The sequence below is a fragment of the Mus musculus genome, chromosome 5, assembly GCF_000001635.26.
Source record: "Mus musculus strain C57BL/6J chromosome 5, GRCm38.p6 C57BL/6J".
NCBI lineage: Eukaryota > Metazoa > Chordata > Mammalia > Rodentia > Muridae > Mus > Mus musculus.
Genome location: NC_000071.6, coordinates 51,282,538 through 51,289,769, shown reverse-complemented (window position 1 = coordinate 51,289,769; position 7,232 = coordinate 51,282,538). Strand labels below are relative to the sequence as shown.

At 40.0% G+C, this 7,232-nt stretch overlaps 1 long non-coding RNA gene across 1 annotated transcript; it reads left to right on the top strand.

The window, feature by feature from the left end:
- Positions 1-439: 439 nt before the first annotated feature.
- On the top strand, positions 440-5,956 carry Gm29924. The gene is made up of 3 exons (XR_376952.2): positions 440-681; positions 3,266-3,408; positions 4,617-5,956. It is a non-coding gene; the product is annotated as a predicted gene, 29924 (long non-coding RNA).
- Positions 5,957-7,232: the final 1,276 nt, after the last annotated feature.

Sequence of the window (7,232 nt, the reverse complement as noted above, 5' to 3'; positions counted from 1 at the left end):
GAGTCCCTTCCAGTTTTTCTCACTTCTATGGTCACCCAATAATCTGTCTTCTTCATGCCTCCAAACCAGAATTGCCTTCTTAATGCTCTTTTGGAAGAGGTGGTACAGGTCCTGCGAACATTCTGAATCATTTGTGTGAATGTGGAATGAGTGGGTGCCCCAGATGCTGAGATACACATGCCAGAAGCAGGCCACTGTAGTTAGAAAGGCCTTCCATAAATGATCAGTAAGTGTACTTGGCTAATCTATTGATTGATGTTCCCTTAAAACATAAACAAGAATCAAAAGTTAACATGAATTGGCTGAATCTACTCCCAACCTTATTTACTCCTCCCATTGGGCAACAGCTAAGTACCTCACACTGTGAGCTATTGATTTTGTCAGTCGTCATTTGTCCTAAAATTTCCCTTTACTTGGGTGAAAGTAAAGGTTAGGACACCATGTGCCAGATATTTGATGTGCTTTCTTTCTTGTTGAACTAGCTAACACAGTGGCTACCATTCCACAAATCTATGCTCTGAAGTCACAAATATATATTTGTGCCTATATATCACCATTTTCCATCACCATTTATTATAATTACAGGTATCAGTTACAACATGATTCTTCTGCCAGGCACTGTGCCAAGTTTAGAAGTAGGACTCAGAAAACATCATTACATTTTCAAAACAACCCTCTCAGGTAAGTGCTAGTTATATTTCTACTCCTAAAACTTTAAATGAAAACCTAGTTACTACATGGCTGGGCAGACAGACAAATGTTATCTATTGATTCCTGAGGATACTACATGGTTTTAGAAGAGAAGGAATATGAGAAGTTGTGGGGTTTGTGTGCACGCAACAGGAGGTGTAGGGGGTAAACAGACAACATTGTAAGAAGAAAGAATGAAGAAAGAATAGAAAGCTTAGAAAAAAATCCCATTACTTCAGGAGACTTGAAACAACTTGCTGGATTTATCCAATTCCATTAAGGAAGGAAAGTAGGTAAAAACAAACAGAACAATAGCAAAATCTTCTGGCAATGAAAAACCAGAAAGTTCTATGAAAAAGAAGTATATAGCTCATTTCTGTCATGCACTATGGTTTCTCTCTTATTACTGCTTTACAGACTGCCAGGGTTTACCTCTGTAGATTCATTTAATCTTAGAATCACAGGGAACCAAGGAAGAGAGAGATGCCATGCCAGCACCTTAGGCACTTTGCAGGAGCTCACAAATCATCTGTAAAACTTATGTTGAAATGTAATTACCATTGTGAATACAGAAAGAGGCGATTAGGTCATGAGGCCCTGCCCCTATGAGCAAATGAATATTATAATCCCAGAAGTAGGACAGTTGTCGCAAGAGTCTGACCCTATGTTCTCCATGTGTCATTGACCCTTTGTTTTCTACACATATTATGATACAAAATGAGGGCCCTTCTCAGATTCCAGAACTGTGGGAAAACCAACTATTTCCTTAAAATGACTCCCTGCTATTCTGTTATAGCAGCATAAGGCAGAGTCACACTGGCTTCTTAAAGGCACACTCACAGTTTTCTTTGTCTATTTTTCTGTTTCTCTCCTCTTTGTCTTTCTATATCTACCTTAATATATAAGTGTTAATGTGTGATTTCATAGAACCATACTGTAAGATTCCCTCCACAATCTCTATCTCTTGCTCCATCTCCTCAAACAACATCCCCTGATTGCATGTGGGTGGGATCTGTGCCTTGCTTCTGCTAAGTACAATATATTAAGTATAAGAAAGCATCACTTTTTGATATTACAGTGAAATATGTACTATTCTGTCTTGCTAGTGGATTCATTCCTGATAATCTTATTGGCTAGATGAATTAACTGCTTATATTGGAGAAACATTCATGATAAGGGACCAGGGAAGTTATAGGTTGTTTCCATCTAGGAACCAACAATGAGCTGGGACTTCTAGAAAGCCTCTTTTAAGAACCCGAATGAGCTTAGAACTTAGGCTTCTCATTCCAGAGACATGAATAAATTCTATTTACAGCTTGATTGTGGCATTGTGAGATGTTCAGGAGGAAGAGAAACCAACTAAGCTGTTCCCATATCCCACAGAATATAAGAAAATATAAATGTATTCATTAGAACAGCTACAAATCCCCTTCAGTTCTTTTCCTTCCACCAACTCATTCTAGCAGAAATATCAAGGTGTTCAAATAGTCAATACAATGAGCTTCTGGTCTTTAGTTCATAGGCAGTTCAATGATATCTGGTCCTACATCATTTCAAATTCCCAATTTCTACTTCATAGTTCATCTGGAAGCAGGAATCTGAATCAGTGTGGACCTTTCCCAAATTGCACATGGCTAGGCTCTTTCAGGAAGGGGTTGATTCAGATTTCAGAGGATAGAGGGGAGACCTAAACGTATGACTACTGTGACAGACTTCAGAAGTGACTCTGTGAGATTCCTCCATAGGAAGTTGACACCCAGTTTCTTCCCCTCTAGGATGCTTTGCTTTCTTCAATGGATAAATAAGGTCCTTCAATGTTCTAATCCATTTTACCCTGCTTCCTGTCTCAGGATGACACTGGTCAGTGTTCTATACCATCATAGTTTTAGAAGCATCTCTCTGTTAACGAGTCATAGGACTGTCTCTTTAAAACTTCACTCATACCTTAAAACTATGAGAGTGGACAACCTGCTGAGAAAATCCTGTTGGGTTTTTCTAAGACTGCCCTGACTAACATGCTGATACCAGCCTCACCCATTCCATCTCCTGTCTTCCTCTTCTTGCACTTTATTACCTAATAATAGCCACTTGCTTGCTTTCATATACTTCTATGAGAAATCTGGGAAATCATCATAAGCTTTAAACCCTTTCAGTGGCTCCTTATCATCTGAAGAATGATTCTGAATTTTTTGGTCCCATTGGACCATCTTCAAACCCTTGTACAGCTTTAAAACCTGTCCTCCTCATCTCCAAATTGGGGCAAGGGGGAGTGCACAATAACACTACCCACACTTACCATCCAGAAATGTTTACTTTCTTTGTTTTCTTGCTGCTGCAACCCTTCCAGTGTTTATTCTCTAGGTCCACATCTTGTGTGTGTATCATTCTCTCTCCCTTTCCGTATCACTGGACATAGCCACAAGCTCCTCTTGGGTTGCCAAAACATTCCATGAAAAAAATCTCTCACTAGTTCATATAATATTGATTTTTCTTTTACATTTATACTGCTGCCCTCTTCCATGAAACAATCATCACCTTGAGGGCAGAATCTGTGACTCTTTTCTTTGTATCCTAGGGTGTGTCTGATTTCATACTTCCGGTACCTTGAAGTGCTTTTGGTGCGTAGGAATTATACAAGGAAACTGAGCATTTGATGAGCTCACGGACAATAAATACAGGTGCTGTGGTTCTTGTGAACTGTGTGCTGAAATGAAATAGGTAAGAAGTATGAAGTGTACCAGGCAAATCTCTGCCTCTGCCTGGCTTCTCTTTCTATCTCTCTCTGTGTCTCTGTCTCACTCTCTATCTGTGTCTCCTCTCTCTCTCTCTTTTTTTCTGATGTATTTAGTTTTATGTATACAAGTATTTTGCCTGCCTGTTTGTGCCTGGTAACTCAGGTTCCCTGGAACAGTACTTACAGGAGGTTGGAAAGTACACTGTGAGTGCTGGAACTCAACCCAGATTCTCTAGATAAACAGTATGCCCTCATAACAACTGAGCCTTCTCTCTAGCCCAAAAAAAGGTCTCTTAAGGGTTCTCACTGGAAGCAAGCCAAAGCCTAAAATTTCCTTTTTACTTTATCTTCAATGTAGCGTGTATTTGCAGATAATAGATGGTATCTTGAATATTTTCCCAGATTATTGGAGACTATGAGACTAGGAAAAAAACATCATTATGTGCTGATTTTCTCTGCTTTTTGTTGTTTGTTTTTCTTCCAGTCTTGAAATAACACTATCACTCAAACTCAGAGAAGTCCTAAGCTTGGGAATGAAAGTCACAACCAATAAGTTTTAGAAAAGAGAACAGTTCTCCTTCTAGACCCCTTTCATAGGATAAAAATGAGACTGTAGAACTGTACAGAAAGCAATAAGGTAGAACAAAATTTAGGCTTTAAAAGATTGTGGGGAAAGGACACATATACTTGACTCAGCCAGATGTGTTTATGGTCGACATCTGTATTAGAGGCTGGCAGACGCATCTGATGAAGCCAACAGTATGAATGCAGTGAGCTGTGTATGCCTCCCTAGCAGAAGACATGAAAGCAAGATGTGATAGGTGGATGAGACATACTTGTAAATATGGATGGTGGCTGAGGTGTCACCAGTATTTAGATGGAGAAAATACAGCTGTTTTTTGAGTGCCAAACCACTCCTGCATACACAGCAAGTAAAACACACCAGACCACTTAAAGAGACAAAGGGGTGCTTGGGCTTAACAACACTGAACTATTGCCAGATCCATAGGATCCAGCTACCAGGCTGCTAACACATTTATTTTAAAATGTGGATCCTTCTTCAGTGCCTTTATATTAATAGATATTGTATACATTTGCATTTTTGAGAAACTTATTTTGTTTTCTTTTAAAACTGTCATTTTGTAGCTGTCTGTTAAATTTAAATTATTTTCAAACTGATATCTATTTTCAGACTGGACCAGAAAATATTAAAGACATGAGCAAAAATAACAAAGTGACCCTCACCTGGACCATGCTCTCATGCTTGCTCACTTTGCCAGAGTGAGGAGCTGGTAATATTTTTATATGTCAAGTAATACAAGGATGGAGAGAGGGAGTTCATATTCATGGACAAGCCTATGAATAAGTCATGTGCAGTGTCAACTGCCACCTCAAAAACTCCATTTCTGATCTGGTCATTGGAGGAAAGGGATTGCATGAAGAACTGACCATTTAAACCCAAAGGGGTAATACACTTGGAAACTAGAAATAATCACAGACTAATCAAGACCGGACTCCTGCAGCCTCTCTGTATTCCCCAGTGATGGCGAATCTCGCAGCACACTTAGGGAAGGCTGGGCGGAGCTGTGCTCTGACTTCCGATTTCTGATAGAAACACGATTCCTTTTCTTCCATAAGGTGATTTGGAAATATGTATAAATAAAGATATGTTTCTTTGAATTGAACATGAAAATTCATCAGCTTACACTGTGGACAGTGCTCTACCAGTGGCACCTGCTTGTCAAAGTACGAAGTTTTTATTGTAAATTTCAATGGTAGGTTCCTTAAAAGAAAAATCTCAAAGCAAAGCAGGCTTTCAAAGTACATTGGTGAGTTTTCATCTGTAGCTTCAAGTTCCGTGAATGGTGGTACTAAATATAAGTAAGAATGTAGCATGGCTGGAGAAGTGCCTCACAGACATCCAGAGGATCAGCTGTTTTGAGGCGGGGCTTGAGCATCAATATTTCTCTGAGGTTCTTGAGGTGATCCTAATGGATGCAGCAACAGGAGCATGGGAGGAAGAAGTACTACTGGCTTCCTGCCTGTTGGGAAGCAGTGGGCTTAATTGGGAGACACACTGGACTTTTACAAACAGCTCGAATAGAGCAGCCTGCATTTGATGCTCATTTCTACAGCATGCAGAAACACCATGGCTTTTCATGTCGATCTGACTACACAAAAAGACCAACCTCCTTGTGTTGCCAACAGAATTTAGGTTTATGCGATAATTATATCTTTCTTTGCACATTAGTCAGTAGAGTAGCTTCTCACATTAACTCTAGTCTCTTCTAAAATTGAAGAATAGAATTAGTTTCTCAATGTCTATTTAGTTCTGAGGCACAAAAACTTTTTGACTTTAAACCCTAGACCAGATAAAAACTGTAGAAACTATAATAAATGTTGAATTAATCTGAAGAGTCAAGTCATGTGAGTGGGTTCTTTTTCTTTTTTTTAGAAATTAATTTATGTATTTATTTTTTACACTCCATATTTTATTCCCTGCCCCCCGCCGCCTCGTTCACCTTCCGAGACTGTTCCACATCCCATACCTCCTCCCCATGCCCCAGTCACCATGTGGATGTCCCCACTACCGACCCCATCTGACATCTAAACTCCCTGGGGCCTCCAGACTCTTGAGGGTTAGGTGCAATAACTCTGAATGAACAAAGCCCAAACAGTCCCCTAGTATATGTGTGTTAGGAGCCTCATATCAGCTGGTGTATGCTGCCTCTTTGGTGTTCCAGTGTTTGAGAGCTCTCAGGGTCCAGATTAATTGAGACTGCTGGTCCACCTACAGGGTCGCCCTTCTCCTCAGCTTATTTCATCCTTTCCTAATTCAACAACAGGGGTCATCTGCTTCTGTGCATTGGATGGGTGTAAATATCTGCATCTGATTCTTTCAGCTGCTTGTTGGATCTTCTGGAGTACAGTCATGCTAGGTCCCTTTTTGTGAGCAATAGCCTAAGTAATAGTGTCAGGCCTTGGGACCTCCCTTTGAGCTGGATCCCACTTTGGGCCCGTTGCTGGACCTTATTTTCTTCAGGTTCCTCTCCATTTCCATCCCTGTAATTCTTTCAGACAGAAACAATTATGATCAGAGTTGTGACTGTGTGATTGCTCCCCTCTCCCTCGTTTGATGCCCTGTCTTCCTTCTGGAGGTGGGCTCTATAAGTTCCCTCTTCCTAATGTCTGGCATTTCATAAAAGGTCACTCTCTTTGATTCCTGAGATTCTCTCACTTCCCAGGACTCTGGTGTATTCTGGAGGGGACCTCATGAAACTAAAATGCTTCTGTAAGGCAAAGGATATGTCAATAAGACATATTGGCAACCTACAGTTTGGGAAAAACTTTTCACTAACCCCACATCTGATAGAGGCCTAATATTCAAAATATATAAGGAACTCAAAAAGCTAAACACCAAGAAACCAAACAAACCAATAAAAATTGGGGTATAGAACTAAACTGAGATTTCACAACTGAGGAGTCTGGAATGGCTGAGAAGCACCTAAAGAAATGGTCCAAGTCCTTAGTGATCAGAGAAATGCAAATTAAAATGACCCTGAGATTGCACCTTACACCAATCAGAATGACTAAGATCAAAACCTCAGGTGACAATATATGTTGGAGAGGATGTGGAGAAAGAGGAACACTCCTCCGTTGCTGGTAGGATTGCAAACTGGTACAACCATTCTGGAAATTAATCTGGAGTTTCCTCAGAAAATTTGAAATAGATTTATCTGAAGACCCAGATATATATTTTGAGTATATTATCATTCTTTGGAATATACCAAAAAGATGGCCCACCATG